Source organism: Neoarius graeffei, chromosome 13 (genome assembly GCF_027579695.1).
Source record: "Neoarius graeffei isolate fNeoGra1 chromosome 13, fNeoGra1.pri, whole genome shotgun sequence".
Lineage (NCBI taxonomy): Eukaryota > Metazoa > Chordata > Actinopteri > Siluriformes > Ariidae > Neoarius > Neoarius graeffei.
The window spans coordinates 32,643,372-32,655,757 of record NC_083581.1 but is presented as its reverse complement, the minus strand read 5'-3'; positions in this window follow the sequence as shown (position 1 = coordinate 32,655,757).

Genomic DNA, 12,386 nt, shown 5'->3' with positions numbered 1-12,386 from the left:
TTTCAAGAACAAAAGCATCCATAGTCATCAGCAGGCATTTATTAAAAATTATTTATTCATTTGGTTATCGAAACATTTATTTCAGCTTTTAAAAAAAAAAAGGTTTTATATTTATTTAAAAAGTTTATTTAGGGCATGTCACCACACAGTGAAGCAAGAGTTCGTTTTGAGACGGGGATTTTGAAATAAGTGTGACCCCGCCCCCTAAAAAAAAGAGACCACACTCATCGTTTTTCAAATTTTACCATAAATACGTTCCTTTAAACCTATAAAGTATGTCATCAAAATATTCATTATCTCATCTCATTATCTCTAGCCGCTTTATCCTGTTCTACAGGGTCGCAGGCAAGCTGGAGCCTATCCCAGCTGGCTACGGGCGAAAGGCGGGGTACACCCTGGACAAGTCGCCAGGTCATCACAGGGCTGACACATAGACACAGACAACCATTCACACTCACATTCACACCTACGGTCAATTTAGAGTCACCAGTTAACCTAACCTGCATGTCTTTGGACTGTGGGGGAAACCGGAGCACCCGGAGGAAACCCACGCGGACACAGGGAGAACATGCAAACTCCGCACAGAAAGGCCCTCGCCGGCCCCGGGGCTCGAACCCGGACCTTCTTGCTGTGAGGCGACAGCACTAACCACTACACCACCGTGCCGCCCTCATCAAAATATTATTCTAAATATTAAAAACAACCTACAAAGATGGCTTTCCAGGCCAAATACATGTGTGGTATGCATTAATTACACACCACGTAGTTTCCAGCTCCTTTTCTCTAAACTTAGTTTTTCACTAATTTTTCTGGATTTAACAAATGACCCCTCATTTTAAATAATTAACTTTAGATTTAGAATATCCATTAGAACAGCCTTTTATTTTGACCAACTGGACTCGTAAATTTTTGTTTTGAGTTTTCCGTTTTTGGGTTTCTGGTACAACTTATATTTATATATTTTACAGCTTTTCACAAAGGTTGAAGCTTGTGGGTATAGGAGTCTAATATGAGTTGATTAATACAGAATATTGCTGAATTTGTTTTAAATCAGAGCCAAAAACAATATGAACTTAAAAAAAAAAAAAGTCAAAAATTAACTCTGAAATACAGGTTTCAAATGAGACCGGCGTTGGAGCTGTTCTCATAAGGAACAACTCTCTCAGACTAATGTGTTGGGAGGCCTGTTGCTCTTCTCACCTCTGCACAGCTCAGAGCACTAAAGACAAGCAATCTTTCAGTCCCCCCCATTTTCCCTCCAGCTCTTATGCATAAATGGTTGCTTTCCTGCCTACCTCAGTGGCAGTGGAATTTTCCAAAGTGAGGGGGGGAGGGCGAGAGAGAAAAGCTGGATCGCTCCAAATGGAATGCAAAGGTCACCAGTAAATTTGCAGCTGTGGGGAGCGGAGGGAGTGTGAGGCAGCATGCTTTATGGAGAGCTGGGCCTCTTCGGACGCACCGACATCTCCACCTGGAGGAGAAGCTCTCCGACGGACTGGATCTACAGAGAGAGAAAAATAAGGGTGGAGAGCCAACCGATTTGGAGTTTGGAAAGAAAAACAGACTGTGTGTGTGTGTTTATAGGGACCAAATGTTTCCACTTGATCAGGAACCAAGAATCTATTAGGAAGAGCTGGAAATACAAATTTTAGGTTACATTACAGGCATTTAGCAAACACTCTTATCCAGAGCGACGCTTAACTATTTTTACCTGACTTGCATGTCTTTGAAGTGGGAGGAAACCCATCAGACATGAGGTTCAAACCCAGAACCTTCTTCCTGTGAGGTGACGGTGCTAACCACTGCACCACCTAGATGTAGGGATATAAACATTTACCTATACCACATGGAAAAGATTTTATGCGTATCATTAGGTTTTTTTTTTAATTAAGAAATCATCTGGGCAGCTGGAATTTTACTAACACGGCGAGATGAAAAGTGAGACTACCCGAGTGTGTACGTGTTTATTTCCTACAAACTTAATAGCCACACAGAACATATTAAACAAGATGGAGTCTTTGGATTTTAGTATGTTTATTCTCGAATTATTTTGAGCTCCTTTGCAAATCTGCCCAGCTAAAATGGGAGTGCGGATTAGTGGGTGTTTATGAGAGTTTCGTCAAGCGCCAGCACAACTCAAAGCAAGGATGCACAAGGAACCAGTTTATCTCTGCAACCTTTCGACCAAATGAGCTCCGCTGGGGTTTGCTGGGCTTCAGTGCCACTACGCATTAGCCAAATGGATGAGCGTCAAGGGGCTGGCAAGCAGCTGTGGTGGGGGCTCAAGCCCAGGGAAAAGGCTGCTGCAGAGGGTCGCATTAACACTGCAGCTCTTTTATTTCTCCACATAGTGCTTGGGTTCCAGTACCTCACTGCTTACTGATGTGAAAAAAAAGGGCTGTTTCCTCCCAGATCCCTTGAATGTCATATATTATCTGCTTTTTGTCCTTGAACGCAACTGTTCCATGAGCAGAATATGCGCTCTTTGCAGAGTGCTACGATGCAGTGTACTCGGTCTCTTGCTAGTACAAGGTCGTCCATCCATGCTGCTTCTTCTGGACAGTATTGCCGACAACGTCAGTCCTGCTTGCTTCCTGACCCATCCGTGCACAATGGTGCAGCACCGCTGCAGTTTGGGTGCCAGCCTTGTTCCAAAGTGCAGCAAAGCATTGAGACAAAAGCCGTCGTGCTCGCACAAGCCCCTCCCTGCCAGCCTTTCTTCTCCTCCTGCGGCCGAAGGAGCAGGAGAGTTATGGCGGTCATAAAAGGCAGATAATGCATTGTTAACTAATTCTGTCTGCTCGAAGCTGATGTATCAAGCACTCTAAATCTCTACGGCTCCAATAAAATGCAAATGCTAATGCTTGCCGTGCATGAGCCGATACGGTTCGGGGTGCAAATGCTGTGAGAGGGACATCGTAGATGGGTTCAAGCACTGGTAACGCAGCCTGTTTGATAGGCTGAGCCGGGATCGAATGCATTGGAAGGCACTGTAGCTTAAATAATACAGTGTATATGTGAGCACTGCTTTATTGGTATTACATATCCACGGTTCAGTGTGTCAAAGCTGCAAGAAGGACTTCGCAGAGTGGCCGAAACACTCGTAGCACAAATCTTTTTTGACATAGCCTGAACTATGACCGAATGAGTAGGCAGGCTCTGTCTGTAGATTAAATAATTGTGTGTGTTGCTTCAGTGGCGTTACCTCCTACCCATACCCATGGTACGGGGAGTAAATGATGCAAGAGTGTCATCATAGCAGAGGTAACAAAGCCTGAGGTGGGACCGAACGCATCGGAAGGCGCTATTGCTTAAGTCAGGAGTCTTCAATCTAATCGGCAAGGAGCTGGTGTGGCTGCAGGTTTTTATTCCAGCCAGATTGGAGGAACACCGTATAGTTGATTGGACACCAAGATGAGCTGATTAAACAAGTGGAATCGGGTATGGCTCCTGCTTGGTAAGAATGAAAACCTGCAGCCGCAACAATACCACCAATCTGTGGATAAGACTGAAAGTTTAAGAGGCTGTCCACACGGCAACGGATTCAGGTGAATCTGATAAAATTGTTTATCGTTTCGGCCTGGCGTCCACACGGCACCGGCGTTTTGGGTGCCCCAAAACTATATTTTTTGAGAACGGGTTCCAGAGTGGAAAAATCTGGCAACGGCGCCGTTGCGAAGTCGTCTGGATGAGTAGAACGGATTTGTTTACGATGACGTCACAACCACATGACTAGAACAAGCAGCACTCTCGCTGTTTTGTATGAACCACTGCATTGCATTCACTTTTGTATACAGCTTTTCTTTTAAATAAACAAGTAACCGAACCATTTCTTGAATTTCTTTTTTTTATTGGCTAAGACTGCTTTTCAAAATGTTCACACAATATAAAAAGTTATATAAATTATATAAAAATGCTTTTCAAAAATGTTCACACACAATAAGAAAATTAAGTTATATAAAACTATGCACACTAATAAAACTAATTTGTACACACAGAAGGCACGATTTCCTTGCGTAGTCGCAGCCATCTTCTTCTTGTTGTTGTGTGTTTGTTCCTGACAGTGCTTCATGCCGGGTAGAGGAAGGGGTTTATGCGCATGCGTCCTACTTCTTCTATTGTTCTGGTGTCTCCGATGGGACGGTCTTACAGCGCATGTAGAGGTGTGGCATGTGTATTGCATCGTTTTCAGCAAGCGTTGCGTTGCCACATGTACCTGATATTTTACTGATCCGTTGCCCATGTGGACGCAATATTTTTTTTTAATAAAATCTCGTTGCCGTTGTCGTGTGGATATAGCCTAAATAATACAGCATGTGTGTGAGCACGGTTTCAGTGTATTACATACCCATGATTCTCATTCAGGGTGTAAATACTGGAATAGGGCACCACAGAGGAGGCCAAGCACTGGGTAACACAAAACCGGTTTGGTAGGCTGAGCCTGGACTGAATGCGTAGGAAAGCTCCATCGCTTAAATAATACCGTGTGTGAGTGTCAACTGCTTCAGTGGTGTTACATAGCCAAGGTTCTGAGTCCACACACACCTCATGCTGCCTCGACGGACAATGGAATGATGGGGGGAATAAATGTCAGTGTGTAATGCCCTGCCCACTGATTCATGGGCTGTTTCAGACGAGCTCAGGGCAAATCATTGCACTGCTTTCTATGTATTATTTACAACATTTCGCACAAGGGGCTCCGATGTAGAAATATTAATCGCGTTTGCCTCCGGGTCAGTGTAATTATCAAAATGTTGAGTGCTAAATTGCGAACATTCATCTTAACGGTTTTAGGTAAGCTTTACAGGAAGTGATAGGGCGTCATCTGTGTGTGTGTGTGTGTATATATATATATATATATATATATATATATATATATATATATATAGTAAGATACATATTGATTTCTTATTCAGTCCTGTTTCATGTGTATTTTCTAATATTGAATTGGTTTGATTGATTCAGGTTCAGAGTGGAGTTAAAAAAAAGAAGCACATGGTTTTATCTGTCCAATTTTGTATCTGACAAGGTGAGTGGCTACTTTCATGGAACACTTGTAAGTTGCTGAGACATCGACTGTCAATTCAGATCTATATTTTAATTAACACTCAATCCTGCACCATCACTTAATGATGATTTGTGCTAATTTAAGTTCCAGGCTCTAGAAGCGAAATTAATCTGTAGATGGGAAACTATATAGAGCGTGATAACTGGAATTGTGTCCAAAGTGTTAAAGAGGCATGTGAAGATTTGACCTGTAAGCACAATTCTCTTGCTTCTAGTGCATAGACATGATATGGCTCATTATAGTAAATTGCATTAAAGCTAAATGGACTGAGATAGACTTGAGATCACTGCCAGCATGTGATGGTTTGTATTGGAGAATCCAGAAATATAAGCAGGAAATCACAGAAGTGGAAACAATTCACATTTTTAGGCGGAGGTTAAATGATCGATAGCAGGTTATGGATTTGACCAGTTCCTTTGTGCCGTTTGGTAATGTCTCTCTCTCTATCTTACTGTTTTCTGTTTCTCAACCCCAAGCAAAAAACTGCTGCGTATTCCTGTGTTGGTTTGGTCAGCACGGGTTCCTAAATTTATGGTGTCGACTTTTTGGCGCCCATTCCTGTGTTAAAAATCTTCTCGAATTTCCCGACTCGTGGCTGAGAAGTGCATTAATTCTGCTCATAGCAGACACTTCCGGTCTCAGGTCAGAGCCTCATGGGGCTTGAGACATGGCTTAGGACAGCCTTGAGTTTCTAAGGAAAACAAACAGTCCTTTAAAAATGAATTTTGTATTGGCTTACTCTTGAAAAATTCCCCTTCTCCCTGCTTTTTCCATGGTGTTAGGCTACTATATATTTTTTATGCTAACTGCCTGCGTGGGCACCCGCCAAAGCACATTTGTCACGTGTGAAAATATGTTTAGCTAATAGAAGTTTCTGATTCTTTTGATTTTCAGGCAGGGCCGATGGCACATCTGTCTAATGGAAAACCCGTCAACCCATCACATGTGTCTCGTAAAAGTGTCAGAAAATGACGAATATTACTTTCAGGCAGAGATGCACCATGAATGGGGGATTATTCTATCGAGTGTCCGTGAAATCCCTTGGCTTATCGATGCAGGCATGAGCTGTGATTGAAGTTTCCGTACTCCAAAATATTTTAGCCTCGCATATGCAACACGTGGGAAAGGGCCCATTATGGATGCATGGAAAGTTTCCAGTTTTTTTTTTTTTTTAATCTTCAAAATGTTTCATTTCAAAGCACGCCTTTGCAAAACAATATGGCATTAAACCGGTTAGTAATAAATATAATGTGATTTACCCACAGACATTGTTAAATGGTGTGGATATATTAGGATATCATATGGTGCTGATGTGTGCCAAGCCTACAGGATCAGAGGCCGAGCCACACAGTAACAGCACATGATATGCCTCATGGTTACGATCATCTTCATCATCCTCAGACTTCATCAAAGCTGTCATGCTCTCAGTGGGGTGAAATACAGGCAGGGCAGCCTCGCAGGAATCCTGAAACGTGAGAGAATTTGGAAAGGAAACAGATGGCAGTTTCCAGCAGACACATACATACCCGTTTAAGTCTGCGGTTCTATTTCTTTCCTTTTTTTCCTGTTTCTCACTTCGCTCATCGCTCTCTCTCCTCCTCTCTTTCGATCTGATCACTATTTTGTCTCCATTCCCACTCTCGAGCGCTCATCCTTCCTTTCCCTTGCTTCCCATTTTCCCCCCTGAAACTCCCTCCTCTAATATTTGGGCTCTGATCGAAGTGTTCCGTAGCATTTTCCAGACGTTTAAATCTGTCCACATGTAGCACAGTGATGGGAGTTAAAATAGCTGCATAGCTAATTCCCTAAACCATCCTTGCTTTTTTTTTTTTTTTTTTGCTTGATAGTCCAAGACTAGCACAAGGAACCCTATGTAAAAAGTAGCCAACAACTGCATCCTTTCACTTCTGATCTTCTGACCAATAACCAAATTTCCATAATACATCTGAAAGTGGATACACATTTTTAATGCATAGTTTGTGGTTTGGGATGAACAGAAAGCCTATTTTTCTCTGCAACTCATTTCAGGCTGACATAACGTTTTGGTTGCACATCAGTTGACTCAAGTCAACCATTTGGGCAGCTCCTAATAATGAAGGCCTTAGTGTGGTGAACTACATCATATTGTGAGAATGTCTGCTCTGATTTAGACCAAAAATTGCACTTTGGGAGTGCTTGCAAAACATTTTTTTTTAAAAACAGTATAATCCAGGAGCTCACTATGGCTGCTTTTAAAAGTCACAGCAAACTATGTGAAAATGCATGGCAGATGTGTTGCCGTGGTGACGGCAAGGTTGCCAGAGGCCATAGCATAAAGACTTAGAACTCATCTGGTTCCTATAGCCGGCGCCTGCTGTGGTGTCTCTGAAAGTTGCCCTGTTACACTGATCTCAGACCTGTAGTGTCAGTTTCTCCTGTAAAGGTTAATAGACATGAGTAGGAGAGAGCTTGTCTTGGATCAGCATCAAGGTCCAGCTGCAGCCAGACTTGGACGAAAAGGATAAAGGAGAGGTAGGAAATGATTGTGCTACCACCCGGGTCCACTTACTACCTCTGCCAAACCTCAGCTTCTGAAATTTCCAGCACCTGCTGTGCATGGCTTCTCTAATGTAAATCCAGGCTTGGAGCAGAACCTCACAGCATGCATACGTTACCTGGGATCAGACCCGTCTCACTCATGGCAATCACGCTGGACACCGAACTAATTAGGAACCTTAACATTTTCTTAATAAAGCTTCTTCGACAAGATAGATGGGAAAAATCATCATCGTTGCGTATTTGTCAGCGAGCAGGTTTTAAAAACAAGATTTTTTAAAACATTTTTGTTTTGTCGTCGCAGTCATTGACGAAATCATCAATCACAGTCCGAATGATTCATGATGATATGATGTGAAAACTAGAGCAGAGCTTATTCAAGTACTTTCTTAACCTTAGATATGAGTAACACTGCCAGATAGCAGGAATTCACGCCAACTACAACTGTCTGTTTTTACAATCTGCCATTGAGAAATGGATCCTGCTTGTTTAGGAGGTGGGGCACGACATAACCAGTTCTCCTGCCTATACTGCTTCCTGCTGGTGCACACTGGAAAAGCAGCTTTCTTTCAACAACAGTGACAGAAATTGTTCAAAGCATTTTAGATGTTAATACTGTATTTCATTCATTCACCTTCAGGAACTGCTTTATCCTGGTGGATCCACAGGCTAAACCGACCACAGAAGTCATTCTGTAGCTCTGTAAAGTGGTTGAAAGTACTGTATGTCTTATCACTACGCATAATTTTTCCCTTCACAGGACCACCAGATATTATTTGGGTAGTGGATGTTCTCAGGACAGCAGTGACATTGACACCGAAGTGATATCACTGCTGATTTGAGATCATCATCATGCAGTTCCAAACTGACACTAATAAAGGGGCGAGTACAATGAACAGGACTTGGGCCCCCCCAGCTATATACAATCTCTAAGTGGATCTCTACAGGGTGTGTCTAATAATGCATACAGGAAGTGTTCACAGTGTTCAAAACCTCATGCGCCTTATACTAGTGTAACTGCTGTACTGAGAATTATCCACCGCCCAAATAATATTAGTGGTGGTCCTGGGGTGGTCCCTTTCCATTAATAGTCAGTAGAGAGGAGGACCACCATTACAGAAAGACTGTCGATATGAATAATGTATGTTTAACAATACATTAGAACACTTTTGCATGTTCTCCTTACAGTATGTCCGTGTGGGTTTAGTCTAGGTTCTCCTGTTCATTATTATTATTATTATTATTATTATTATTATTATTATTATTATAACTCACAGAAAATCATATATACAGAATAGTTTTGCTTTACTGTCAGAGGTTTACTGTGTCTAATATGAATCTAATAGTTATGTTATTATCACTATTTTTACTACAGCATTGACATTTTATTACAAATTCAAATTCAGTGTTTTTTCTTTATTTTTATTCATTAAAAGTCACTTCATGCCTTAATGATGGATGTCGTTTGTTTTTAATTACTTGAGTGGTTTCTTGACATAATACTGTATGGATTGTGGAATAGGGCTATTTATTTATTTAGTATTTTTTTTTATTATTTATTGATTACTGTTTGATCTCAAACGCATTAAAAAGGTCAGAAATTGCACTAATTAACTTTTAACGAGGCACACATGTTAAGTGAAAAGCATTCCAGGTGACTCCCTCATGAAGCTGGGTAAGATGATGCCAATAGTGTACAAAGTGTCATCAAGGTAAACACTGGCTGCTCTGACGAATCTAAAATATGAAACATATACAGTATATATTTTTTAAAAACACTTTTTGTTTACCACATAATTCCATCTGGAACAGTCCAGATGCCATTTCATAGTTTTGATGTCTTCAGTATTGTTCTAGAAAATAGTCACAATACAGAAAAAAAAAAAAAAAAAATCTCAGGCAGAATGAATATGGGGTGTACAAACTTTTGAATGCTAGTGTGTAATATTATACAGAATTACAGAAAATATGAAATTATCTCATCTCATTATCTCTAGCCGCTTTATCCTTCTACAGGGTCGCAGGCAAGCTGGAGCCTATCCCAGCTGACTACAGGCGAAAGGCGGGGTACACCCTGGACAAGTCGCCAGGTCATCACAGGGCTGACACATAGACACAGACAACCATTCACACTCACATTCACACCTACGGTCAATTTAGAGTCACCAGTTAACCTAACCTGCATGTCTTTGGACTGTGGGGGAAACCGGAGCACCCGGAGGAAACCCACGCGGACACGGGGAGAACATGCAAACTCCGCACAGAAAGGCCCTCGCCGGCCCCGGGGCTCGAACCCAGGACCTTCTTGCTGTGAGGCAACAGCGCTAACCACTACACCACCGTGCCGCCCCAATATGAAATTATATTCATATTAATTTTGTTCAATATAATAGAACATAATATAATGTGCTATAGTGGCCTATAGGCCTGTGTCATGTAATAATTCCAGTAATATTGTTATTATTATTATTATTGCGCTTAATAACATTTTGTTAAGTGACGTCATTATGATGAACATTATAATATGTAAAAAAATGTAATTGATGTAAAGCTGCTCGTGCCTTCACTCCTCACGCGCCTGGAAAAGGCAGCAGCGCGCGCGGTTTCACACCGACTCACGAGCTCCCGGTGAAGAGGTGCGAGGCGCGCTGGGCCCGACGGTTTCACTTCACACTTTTATTTGGGATGATTTTTTTATTATTTTAATTTTTTTTTTACCCAAACGCCTTTTTATTGTTTCGAAAATGAGCTCTCTGGGAGCGCGAGCTTCTCTCAACTGTTATTAATAAACTCCACTCGGCTTGGATTATCATGCAGGCTGTAGGTATAAAAGAAATTAAACGGGGCTATATAGGCAAATAATTCACTATGATATTTATTATAGGAGTAATAAACGTCCATCGCTAACAGTTGATTAGATTAAAATAAAATTAAAATGTAGACACGGCTGTTGCACTGTGCGGCCACCAGATGGCGCTCTGAGAGAAATCACATGTCATACGTTTTTAAAAAAAAAAATGTTGGCGTGTTTTAAATGGCATCACATTCCCACTTTAATCGTGGAAAAGCCCACATTCCAGGTTTGAATTATTCCTAAATTATCCCTTTTTTAAATCTCGGATTTGAAAGAAGCAAGAGACAAATTATAGAGGCCATAAAAACCCGCAATTACACCCCCCCTCTCTCTCACACACACCACACACACAGAGCAAGCATTTCCTCTCATCCTTCAACTCATCGGTCTGGAACTTGAGTAGCTGTCGTAACGTGCTACATGAGATTTTATGATCATCCGCTCCGACACCAAATCAACACCCCATCATTTAACAATGAATCACACTTTTCAGATTCCACTAGAACTGTAGGCTACTACACCTTATTTAGGCTATTACACCAGCAACCTGCCTGAAACTCGACACAACATTATTATTATTATTACATTTTCAATACAACATCTACATCACATTTTTAGTATAAATAAATACATTTCGGATACTATATACATATATAAATGCACTTTTATACAGTATGTGAAAGCTATAAAATGTGTCATATCGTATAATGGCCACCAGATGGCGCTCCAGTGCTCCAGATTTTCTACATAAAGCATGGGCGCAGTAAATCATATTCCCCCCCCCACACACACGTCATTTCGTTTTTTTATTTTAATTTAAAATTTTTTACATAATTAATTGGAATTATTATATTTTGATATGAAGAAGTAGAAAACAGTAGCCTAACAACCCAGCAATAAATAAACAGACCTACGTACAGCTCAGGACCCTTAAGCGGAACTGACGACATAAATCTGGGTCTTGGGCTGCGTCCCAAGTAAACAGTTAAAGTAGTTTCCCAGGAAAAGTTCAAATTATATACTTTAAATTAAATTCAATATTATTAAAATATACAATTATATATATATATATATATATATATATATATATATATATATATATATATATATATATAGTGTGTGTGTATATATATAGTATATATATAGTGTGTGTATATATATATATATATAGTGTGTGTGTGTGTATATATATATATATATATATATATATATATATATATATATATATATATATATATATATATAATACAGTGGATTATTATTATTATTATTATTATTATTATTATTATTATTATTATTCTCGCCCAGGTGACAACAGCTATTAAAATATTACTAAATAAATGATGAGGCATTTAAAAAAAACCTTAAATCATAAATCTCAAACAGATCAGTGATTTCAGGAAGTAAATATTCATTTGGAATTCAGTCTTTGTTATTCTTGGTAGCGTAAAGCAGTATGTTTTAAATCCTTAATGGAAAAAAAAATTAACATTAATTAAAAAAATATAATCCTCCCAGACCTGTTAAGTTTTATTTATGTAGCCAAAGCACTGTCATTTTTTAGTAATAATTATTCTGTATTGTCTCTTCACAGGTGAACTAGTGAAGCTGACTTGAGCTGCTAATTCCATCTCATCTCTGTACTTTATGGAAATTGATATCACAATCTTTCGGGCCAAACAAGGTTATATTTGTGCTGTAAAATGTTCCGCACTGTGTTTCTCTGGCAGTTCAGCTCATGAAAGATGTTCAAAGGTGGAACTTGTTTGATGTTTTATATCCTTGGATGCTGGATCAGGTATCTCCTTCTGACTCAGAGCTTAATCTTGGGAAGCACTTTATTTCTGCATTGGCTTATACAGCCATAACATGGGCATTCTGGCAAAGTGGAGCTCCAGGCTCATATTACCGAACCTCTGAAGCTGTATA